Here is a 12,500-nt window from a genome sequence, read left to right on the forward strand (position 1 = left end):
TATTGGCTGTGTACTATGTAGAACTATTAGAATCAATAGCACTTTCAATTGTAATTATTTAGCAAATCAAATAAAAAGGCACATTGCAAACACATGGATATTTATCCTTACTCAATCATAATTGATCATTGGTCGTTATCAATCTGGTTTTGATTACCAAATCCAGACGGTGTCAGAGCCATTCCTGAACCATTGTTGACATGGTAGAGATATTCCATAGAATAAAAGAAAGAAAAGGAAGATAATGGCTTGAATATTGGAGAATGGGTGTTCCTGCTAGTGTGCTTCAAAGTGCTTGCATGAGAAAGGAAGACGTCAGGCAGCGCCAGCCAGACTAATGGTCACGTGACCTACTCTTAGCAACAAGGTTTGTTGTCAATAGTAAAGATTGATTCGCTTTTGCGTATTGATTCTCTCCTAGCTTTCTTGCCCTCCTTCTTTCCCTGTCTATTTATCTAAATACTATCTGTTGATTTCAATAAATATATGTATTTCTGTTAAATGATAGGAATGGCAGCAGCAGTAGTAGTAGTAGTAGTACTGAGCTAAAAATCAAAGTTGTAGTAATAGATTTTCTATTATTATCATCATGATCATGATCATGATCATCATCATCATCATTATTATTATTATTATTATTATTATTATTATTATTATTATTATTATTATTATTATTATTATTATTATTATTATAACAATAATAATAATAATTATTATTATCATTTATTATTATTATTATTATATATATATATATATATATATATATATATATATATATATATATATATATATATATATATATATATATATATATATATATATATATATATATATATATATACAGGCACGTCCCCAGTTTTTAAGAGTAGCCTACAACAAACGAATGCAAAAAAGAATAAATGGGTACCTGTCCTCTGTACGCTGCTAGGGTGGCTCAGCCCATCTTCCCCGGTCATCCACGGCAGATGAAGCTTCATAAGCTTAATTCCCTACTGCTGCCATCTCAGTGGTTATCCAAGGCGACCGGAGGAAGTAGCAGGGCCTACCGGAGCTGCGTCACAATCAATCGTCATTCATTCCTATTTCTAGCACGCTCTCTTGCGTCACTCACATCTATCCTCCTATCACTGAGAGCTTTCTTCACTCAATCCAGCCCTCCAAACCTTGTCCCTCCTTTTGCACTTCTCTCATTACTATTGCATTCATCACTTTCTTCAGCAGACAGCCATTTTCCATTCTTTCAACATGGCCCAACCACCTCAACACATTCATTTCTACTCTAGCTGCTAAATCCTTTCTTACAACTGTTCTCGCCATCACTACTTCGTTCCTAACCCTATATACTCGAGATACACCAGCCATACTCCTCAGACACCTCATCTCAAACACTCAAATATCCAGTCTTTTTATTTTTTTCTTCTTTTTTATTTTATAAGGAGTATTAAATCTTAGTAAGAATCAAGAAATGTTCAATTAAGTATATTATTCAATGCTGCTTTTTCCAATTCAACAATATCCAGAAACTTCTTGTCTTCATTCATACAGTTTTCTAAAAAAAAATATTTTGCATAGCAGATGCTATTAAAAATATCCTTTATTTTAATGAACTCAATGGGCTCAAGAAATGATAATTATATAGTTCATAGCATTCTTTGTTCAGATTTTACATCGGCCAAACATCCAAATGAATTTGGGTCTATATGAAGCAGTATGAAATATCAGTCTATAAGGGATCTCTTAATATTGCTTTGGCTTTTTACCCACTATGATTTAGCTATAGAGACACGAGTAAGATATTCCTTTCTAAACATTACACTTAAGAAATACTGTTGAATACATTTACTTACTTGTGCCAAAGATCATAATTTAAATGTAAGCTATTGTTTGTTTTCCGTTTGTCTTGTATTGTCCTCTAATATATATATATATATATATATATATATATATATATATATATATATATATATATATGTGTGTGTGTGTGTGTATATATATATATATATATATATATATATATATATATATATATATATATATATATATATATACATATACATATATATATATATATATATATATATATATATATGTGTGTGTGTGTGTGTGTGTATACATATTTTTATATATATATATATATATATATATATATATATATATATATATATATATATATATATATATATATAAATATATGTATATATATATATATATATTAATATATATATACATATATATATATATGCATATATATATATATATATATATATATATATATATATTAATATATATACATATATATTTATATATATATATATATATATATATATATATATATATATATATATATATATGTATATATATATATATATATATATATATATATATATATATGTATATATAATTTATATGTATATATATATACTTTTATATATGTATATATATATATATATATATATATATATATATAAATATATATATATATATATATATGTATATATATATATATATATATATATATATATATATATATATATATATATATATATATATATATATAGCATAGGAGTTATGGACGCCCATAAAACGAGCGATATTAATAAAAGGAAATGACTATGTTTAGGGTTAACTGGACTATGGGTTGGGTGTGTTTCATTTCAAATAAAGTCACTCACATTGTTTGCAACAACAATAATCTCTATTTCAGCTAAAAAGCTATCCACAAATATAAAACAGGGTTCGAGCATTATTACACCAACGACATCAGCAGAAAAATCATAAGAAATGAAATAATACCAGCAATAATTACAGCACACAATTAACAGACTATGTATATGAGTACATGCTCAAGAGCGTTGGAAATGTTCATTGTAAAAGATAATCCCTTACATAGATCTGAAAAATATGGTTACGGAACAATGATTATTAAAAAAGACACATATACGTAAGTGTGAAAGCAGCAATTGTAAAAAAAAAATTCCTTTCCAGTAATGACACAGGGATACAATAGAGATATAGCAATGATACTCTTGTGCTTACACTAAAATGGGGTAATTGTAAGGAAATGGAGAATCTTAGGTTGACTTTAACAGATGCTATAAACGGTGAGCAATTGTATAATTATGGTAATAATCTTAAAGGGTCAATGATAATACCGGTATTAAGATCAAAATAACAGTAAACTTATAATAATAATGATAATACTCATATCAAAAGTAAAAAATAAGGGGGAAAATGGATATGATGATGATAATTTTGTTGGTAACAACAATTGCCAATATAATGATCGTAATCTGTGAATAAAAAAGAGGTCTAGTCTTATAACAGTTGGTGTGAAGGAAATACGGGACGCTTAAGCAGAAAATTCTGTTCTCATCCTTGTAAGAAAAATACAGTATGTAGATGTATATTTTCTATACAATGAGATTAATGGGATTTTGCATGATCTTTTGTGCTTGAATTGGTCACAATTATATAGTAGCGTAGATCCTGTTGTCCCTTTGAATGAGAATCGAGTCAACTTAATTGATAGGCGCATCCCTTCTCATGTTCTAAGGTACCGACTGAAGGACAATGATAATTGCAGACGTGCTTATTTGAAGAAGCAGGAGGCCTATCATCTTTGGAAGGGTAACAGGTCAGATTTGACCTGGAACAACTATGCTCAGTATTAGGTATTACCGTAATAATTATAAATTTTAAGGCAATGTTGCCAGAGACATTTGTTGGCCTCCTCTCCGGTATTGTAGTGTGAATTACAATATGTATTACTAACCCAACCTGTTGTATTCTTTAGAAAGCTGCAAAGGATTATGGAGTTCGACTAGCTGTTTCTTCGTCAGTTAGTTTATGCTGTCGTCATCGGAGAGAATGTTTTCTTCCTCGCCATGAGAGAATGATAAAGACAGTTCGGGCTAGACTTGAATGCCTCCCAAACCTTTATACTACAGTTGTTATTTGGATTACCTCATCTTGGATCTTCAGAATTACCTTTGGGGTAGTTTGCTCAGGAACTGCCACCCACGGCATATCTGAGCTTTTCAGCCTTGACTTGGCTAGTGTTGGGTGTGGACTTCCTGCGGGCTCAGGACGTTGTCCAGGATTTGTTCCCGGTCGAGAGGACGATAGAGGGGCACCTCTGCAGCACGTCTTTTTGTCTGTGCAGCTGTGTTGGGAGCTTGTTAGCTCGTGAGGAGGCATGTAGGGAGACTGAGTCCAGGTAATAATTTTCTATCCCTTTTGTTTTTGAGAGGACGTTGCTGTGCCTATGCCTCGTGCTTACCTGTTCTCCAGTACTCCCTCTGAAGGCAGTGCTTTGATGTGTGACTGTTTGTTTTGCCGAGAATCTACGCCAGAGTCCCCTGAGGCTTTAAATATAAGCCTAGCACCGGGAAACACCTGCTGTTGTAAATAATACTTCGTTCTTTCTGTAATTGGAAAGTTTTGTTTTCTTTTGTAACATTTATACATACATACATACATATACCAAAGGCACTTCCCCCAATTTTGGGGGGTAGCCGACATCAACAATGAAACAAAACGAAAAGGGGACCTATACTCTCTACGTTCCTCCAGCCTAACCAGGGACTCAGCCGAGTTCAGCTGGTACTGCTAGGGTGCCACAGCCCAACCTCCCACATTATCCACCACAGTTGAAGCTTCATAATGCTGATTCCCCTACTGCTGCTACCTGCGCGGTCATCTAAGGCACCGGAGGAAGCAGCAGGGCCTACCGGAACTGCGTCACAATCACTCGCCATTCATTCCTATTTCTAGCACGCTCTCTTGCCTCTCTCACATCTATCCTCCTATCACCCATAGCTTTCTTCACACCATCCATCCACCCAAACCTTGGCCTTCCTCTTGTACTTCTCCCATCAACTCTTGCATTCATCACCCTCTTTAGCAGACAGCCATTTTCCATTCTCTCAACATGGCCAAACCACCTCAACACATTCATATCCACTCTATCCGCTAACTCATTTCTTACACCCGTTCTCACCCTCACCACTTCGTTCCTAACCCTATATACTCGAGATACACCAGCCATACTACTTAGACACTTCATCTCAAACACATTCAATTTCTGTCTCTCCATCACTTTCATTCCCCACAACTCCGATCCATACATCACAGTTGGTACAATCACTTTCTCATATAGAACTCTCTTTACAATCATGCCCAACCCTCTATTTTTTACTACTCCCTTAACTGCCCCCAACACTTTGCAACCTTCATTCACTCTTTGACGTACATCTGTTTCCACTCCACCATTTGCTGCAACAACAGACCCCAAGTACTTAAACTGATCCACCTCCTCAAGTAACTCTGCATTCAATATGACATTCAACCTTGCACCACCTTCCCTTCTCGTAACCTTACTCTTACCCACATTAACTCTCAACTTCCTTCTCTCACACACCCTTCCAAATTCTGTCACTAGTCGGTCAAGATTCTCTTCTGTGTCTGCTACCAGTACAGTATCATCCGCAAACAACAACTGATTTACCTCCCATTTATGGTCATTCTCGTAACCAGTTTCAATCCTCGTCCAAGCACTCGAGCATTCACCTCTCTCACCACTCCATCAACATACTAGTTAAACAACCACGGCGACATCACACATCCCTGTCTCAGCCCCACTCTCACCGGAAACCAATCACTCACTTCATTTCCTATCCTAACACATGCTTTACTACCTTTGTAGAAACTTTTCACTGCTTGCAACAACCTTCCACCAACTCCATATAACCTCATCACATTCCACATTGCTTCCCTATCAACTCCATCATATGCTTTCTCCAGATCCATAAACACCACATACACCTCCTTACCTTTTGCTAAATATTTCTCGCATATCTGCCTAACTGTAAAAATCTGATTCATCCAACCCCTACCTCTCTAAAACCACCCTGTACTTCCAAGATTGCATTCTCTGTTTTATCCTTAATCCTATCAATCATTACTCTACCATACACTTTTCCAACTACACTCAACAAACTAATACCTCTTAAATTACAACACTCATGCACATCTCCCTTACCCTTATATAGTGGTACAATACATGCAAAAACCCAATCTACTGGTACCATTGACAACACAAAACACATATTAAACAATCTCACCAACCATTCAAATACAGTCACACCCCCTTCCTTCAACATCTCAGCTCTCACACCATCCATACCAGATGCTTTTCCTACTCTCGTTTCATCTAGTGCTCTCCTCACTTCCTCTATTGTAATCTCTCTCTCATTCTCATCTCCCATCACTGGTACCTCAACACCTGGAACAGCAGTCATATCTGCCTCCCTATTATCCTCAACATTCAGCAAACTTTCAAAATTTTCCGCCAACCTTTTCCTTGCCTCCTCTCCTTTTAACAACCTTCCATTTCCATCATTCACTGTCTCTTCAATTCTTGCGCCAGCCTTCCTTACTCTCTTCACTTCTTTCCAAAACTTCTTCTTATTCTCTTCACATGACTGACCCAGTCCCTGACCCCACCTCAGGTCAGCTGCCCTCTTTGCCTCACGTACCTTGCACTTTACTTCCATATTTTTCTCTCTATATTTTTCATCCTTCTCTATACTATTACTCTGCAGCCATTCTTCAAAAGCCCTCTTTTTCTCTTCCACTTTTACCTTCACTCCTTCATTCCACCATTCATTGCGCTTCCTCATGCTGCCTCCAACAACCTTCTTGCCACATACATCACTTGCAATTTTCTTTTGCTAAATTCCACTCCTCCTCTAAATTACCAGTTTCTCTTACTCTCACCTCGTCATATGCCATTTTCAACCTTTCCTGATATTTACTTTTTACCCCCGGTTTTATTAGCTCTTCAACCCTCACTAGCTCCCTTTTACATCCACTTACTCTATTCCCCCACTCTTTTGCTACAACAAATTTTCCTTCAACCAAAGAATTATCAGATATACCGTTAGCCATACCCATAAACACGTGCACATCTTTCAATCTTCAAAACATTCTTTTAGTTATCAACACATAATCTATTAATGCCCTTTCTACTACTCTTCCATTTGCCACTCTTACCCATGTATACTTATATATATATATATATATATATATATATATATATATATATATATATATATATATATATATATATATATATATATATATATAGTTGATTAGTTTATTTTCGTATGAAGAATGTTTTTTTGTTGAAATTTGTGTTTACTGTTATTAAGTATAATGTTTAGCTTTATAATATAGGTAGGAGTTCAAGTATTTCCTCACTGTGCTCTCCTCCTTCCTTCCTGACCTTATTTAGTGATAGGTAAGTGTTCTAAATTTGGGCCCCTGATTTATTGCTTAAGTGTTGTATATTTATTCATCCATTTTAGTGATTTATATTTTAGAGGTTAGGTCATCCTTTCGGATGTTTATTCTAAGGACGTGATTTTTGGTCCTGTTGTCACAAGGCTGACCGATATTTGGTTTTGTTAATTTTCATTTGTAGTTTTAAGTGTATATTAAACATTGTTAAGTTTTTCTCGTGTTTTCGTTTCCTTTGACCCTTTTTCATTGAACATTTAAAAACACTGACCTCTCTTTCCGTGTGCTTTAAAGATCTTGCACCACGGCCTCACACGAGGTCGTAACACTCAGCTTCAAGCTTTTGCTCAGAGAGTTTATGCCTCAACTGAAAAGGAGTACAGTATTTAACCATAAAAAAACCCTTTCTGGTACAACTCAGGAACATAAATGGTGGCCTACCCTTAAATCTGCACTCTTTGGTGTAGATGCAACATTTCCTCTTTTACTTAAAACAGATAAGGCAACCCGGTTGGCAGAGTATTTTGACATTGAACAGAGTAATGAAAATCTTGAACTTCCTTATTCTTGTTTTCCTGAGGCTAAACTAACTAGTTTAGCTTTTCGATTTCGTGAGAATAAAGCTCTGTCGATGGACCTTGATGCTTATAGAGGTGTAGACCAAATGTCATTTTTCTTTTGTATTTTATAAAGAAAGCAGATTTCTTAGCTCCAAAGTGATCTGTTATTTTGCGCAAGTTAGCAAAAAGAGGAGCTTTTAGCAGTTGTTGGAGAATTGGTAATGTTACTCCTCTATGTAAATGTGCTTGTGGTAGCTCAAGTCCTACTGATTACTGCCCAATTTCCACAACTCCCATACTATCAAAAGTTTTTGAACGTCTTCTGGTAAAACGTCTTAATAGTTTTGCTGGAGGTAATCATCTATTCCCTAGTTTGCAATTTGGTTTTTGTAAAAGCCTTGGAGCATGTGATGCCCTTCTTACAATCTCCAATGCTGTACAGAAATCCCTAGATTCTGGCCAGGAAGTTCGTAAGATTGGCTTTAATTTTAGCGCTGCCTTTGACCGTGTTAATCATGAGGCCCTTGTTTTCAAACTCAAATAGTTGTTAGTGGGTCGGTTGTTTCTGAGCATTATTATTGATTTTTTAATTAATAGATCTCGAAGAGTTGGGTTTGATAGGCACCATAGTGAGTATAGGAATGTGATATCCGGTGTTCCACAGGGTAGTGTTCTTGGCCCATTACTTTTCATATTATATACACATGACATGTGGTTTGGCCTAGAAAACAACCTTCTTGCATATGCAGATGGTGCTAATCTCTTTGCAGTAATTCCATCCCCTGAATGTAGATTTGGGGTTGGTGAATCCCTTAATAGAGATTTAGCTAAAATTAGTGAATGGTGCAAATTATGTGTAGGAAGTTGAATCCTAATAAAACTCAAAGTATGATTGTAAATAGGTCAAGGACGGTGGCTTTTCAACATCCGGATCTCAGTATTGATAATGTTTCTTTAAATTTGTATGACTCTTTTAAAATGTTAGGTGTGATTCTCTGATAGCAAATTTACTTTTGAGAAACACATTAGGTCTGTGTCTCCTTCAATTGTACAAAAAGTTGGCTTATTGAGAAAGTCTTACAAGATTCTTGGTGATCAATCTATTCTGAAGAAGTGTATTAATTCTTTCATTCTACCTTGTTTTGAGTATTGTTCTCCTATCTGGTGTTCAGCTGCAGAGTCTCATCTTGATTTGTTGGACAGAAACTTACGGTCTATTAAATTTCTAATTCCTGATTTAGATATTAATCATTGGCACCGTCATTCATTTAGTTCATTTTGCATGTTGCATGATATTTTTCATAACTCTGACCATCCTTTACATTAAGATCACTCTGGACAATTCTATCCTGTCCGTATTACTAGACAGGCAGTTAATTCTAAAACCCAGGCCTTCTCCATCATATGGCTCAATACTACACAGTATTCTAGAAGTTTTATTCCAGTTGTTACCAAGTTCCGGAATGATCTTCCTAATCGGGTAGTTGAATCAGTAGAACTTAAAAAGTTCAAAGTTGGAGCAAATGTTTTTATGTTAAACAGGCTGACATGAGTCTTTTTATAGTTTATATAGGACATATCTGTTTTTGACGTTGTTAATAGTTTATATATGACATATCTGTTTTGACGTTGTCACTGGGCTATTATTCCCTATTGGAGCCCTTGGGCTTATAGCATCTTGCTTTTCCTGCTAGGGTTGTAGCTTGGCTAGTACTAATAATAATAATAATAATAATAATAATAATAATAATAATAATATTAATATAGGCCTTCAGCTAATGTCCTGGTGGAATTACATAATAAGGAAGTGAGGATGAGTCTAACGAAAAGCAGAAGAAGCGGGTCTGGATGTCCAAGAAAGAAATCCCGGAATACCGCTGGACAGAAGAGGTCGAGTTCAGGTTGGCTGATCTTGTGAAGGAGAACCCCCAGCTGTTTGACAAGAAGCAGGAGTGGCTCAATTTGGCAGCCAAGAACAGCGGGTGGGACCGAGTTGGAGAGTAGCCAGAGCCTCCTGCCACTGATGACTAATGCAAGAAGCATTACGAAAACTTGAGAAGCAGTGTGGGGAATATTATGAAGAAGGAGAAGGGTGGAGCTGGCCAGCCATAAAGGAGTGCCCGTGACGACCCTATCATGGAGACCTGGAGTTTCCTGATACAACACAATGTCCAGGGAGAGACAGTCCCCAGTGAGCAGTTTGCTGTCCCAGAGTTAGCTGTAGTGATGATCAGCGACGGAGATGATGATAAAGTGAGGTCCACAGTTTCCCATAGCCAAGCATCTACTAGCATCGGGAAGGGCAAGGGAAAGTGGAAGCGGTCCAGCCCACCAACAACACAGACAGCCACCACAACGGATAAGACCATGGTGACCCACAGCAACCTCAGTAATGTAGTGCAACAGGTGAGAATCCCAATGTCTTCATGCAGATTTTATTCCAGTTTCATCCATTGCTTTTGACATGGCATGTGCAATATGTTGCATTGAAATGCTGTACTAAATTATTACAATGTTTGTATATTTCAGATCATCTCCAAAGCAGATTCCGTGGCGCCCACCCACTCGTACACCGGCCAGCACAAGATCATACACGATTTTTCGTGCCTACTGGAAGGCCAAAGGAATCGCGGTATAAATTCCATATACACTGCTTCAACCTTGTACACCGCTAAGGGCAGCAGCGTCAGCTCTTCCAGCAGCCATATCAAACCCACTCATGACCTGGCCAGACCCACAGCAGCAGCAACCTTGGCCGCCCCTTCAGCAGCAGCAGTTCTGGCATCAACCTCAACCAGCCACCTTGCAGGCACCGCCAAAGCAGCAGCAGCCTCAGGAGAAACCTCCAGCCAGTCAGCCATCACCTGTAACGTGGAAGCCACCCCCAGTCACTTCAGTCTTCAGGCCAGTCCTGCTAGCCCCGTACCATGGGATGGCAATCAGGGATTCCACCTGCACCGTCAGCCACCCTTGTCCAGGCTCCTTCACCGACACCTTCAGTGTTGTTGCTGTCAGCCAAATTCCAAACATCTATGCCACCACTCAGCTTCCCAGTCCTGACCCCGAGATCCATCGACAACAACCTAGAAGAGGGCATTTCACCCTCATCCCTCTACACCTCCTAGGAACTCAACACACTACAAGTCCATTGGGTATCACCATGCCACAGTACCAGAACCAGCAAGGACACTGACTGAGATGACACACTTCTAAATATTTGTAAATAGTTGGACTGTGATACTTGTACATATTAGTTGTTTGTAGTTTTTATGATAATAAATTGCTTTCTTATTTCAAAACACTTGATTCTCTCTTTAAACTTATAATAAAATGAAAGAAAAATGGAAACGAACGAAAAAAAATAAAGGAAAAAGCAGAAAAAAAAGATACCCAAAAATAAAGGCAACGAAAAACAAACAAAAAACAAACGTTTCTTTGATTTAAAAAATGGAATAACTGTAGATGCAGCTCATGGAGCTAATACCATTCTTTTTTTGCTAAGGGACAGCACCAGCAGGGGACATGTAGTAATGTGACGGGTAGTCTCGCTGATCCTTTGCATCCTTCAGGGTATGATGGCTGGCTAGAGGCTGCAGCTCCTGCAGGTGTCAGTCAGTCCTCCATCCACCAGGGATCAGATCATGTGTGTCCAGATGTTCGCGGTCCACTTCTGAAATTGAGTGTGGGTATTTGATGAGGATGAGGTTGTGCAGGACACAGGTGCACATGGTGATCAGGTTGATGATGTCGGGGTGCTGATGCATCGGCCTCAAGAAGTAATGGAAATTTTGACACAAAATTCCAAAGGCATTCTCCACGACACGTCAGGTACGAGATAACCTGTAGCTATATATGCATTTTCGTAGGACCTGTGACCGATGGGGAAATGGTTTCATCATCCAGATTTGGAGAGCAAAGACGTCATCCCCTACGAAGTGATAGGGCAATGGCTTGTCATTATTAGGGAGTGATTCGGGTCGCAGCACTCCAGTTCTGTTCTCTTCTACAGCATCATGCAGGGAACAGTTACTCCATGTTCCTCCATCCGTTGCACCACCCTCTGTCCCAGCATCCACGTAGAGGAACTTGTAGGTAGCATCTGCTACTACCATCAGTACAATGCTGTGAAAGCCCTTGTAGTTGTAGTAGTAAGAGCCAGCATTGAGTGGCTTCTTTATGGCAATGTGCTTGTCGTCACAGCCCCCTGACAGTTGTAGTAATTCCATCTGGAGCTGAACCTGGCAGCAACTTCCTTTCATTCCTCTTCAGTTTTGGGGCAGCCCTGCACTTCGTTCTTGTAGACCGTGATGATGGTTTTACACACCTCGGGTATGAGCTTGCAGATGGTACTTGCTTCAACCCTGAAGCTGTACTACAGTCTTGGATAGCAATATCCAGCTTGAGTCCAACTTGAATCGGTTCCCTCCTGAAGGTCGACTGCTCCTGGAGGAGAGGGGTTAACTTCTCAATCATCTCTAGGAACAAGTCAGCTGTGATTCTAAGGTATTTTTCGTATCACCTTTGATCTTCCTTTTGGAGTTCAGTCAGTAGACAGTCATACGCTCCAAACTCCTATCTTCTGGTAAAGCACACTTTCATTTGTGTCAATCTTCAATGTGGGGTAGCCTTTTCTCCCTCTTC

The sequence above is a fragment of the Palaemon carinicauda genome, chromosome 34 (assembly GCF_036898095.1).
Source record: "Palaemon carinicauda isolate YSFRI2023 chromosome 34, ASM3689809v2, whole genome shotgun sequence".
Classification (NCBI taxonomy): Eukaryota; Metazoa; Arthropoda; class Malacostraca; order Decapoda; family Palaemonidae; genus Palaemon; species Palaemon carinicauda.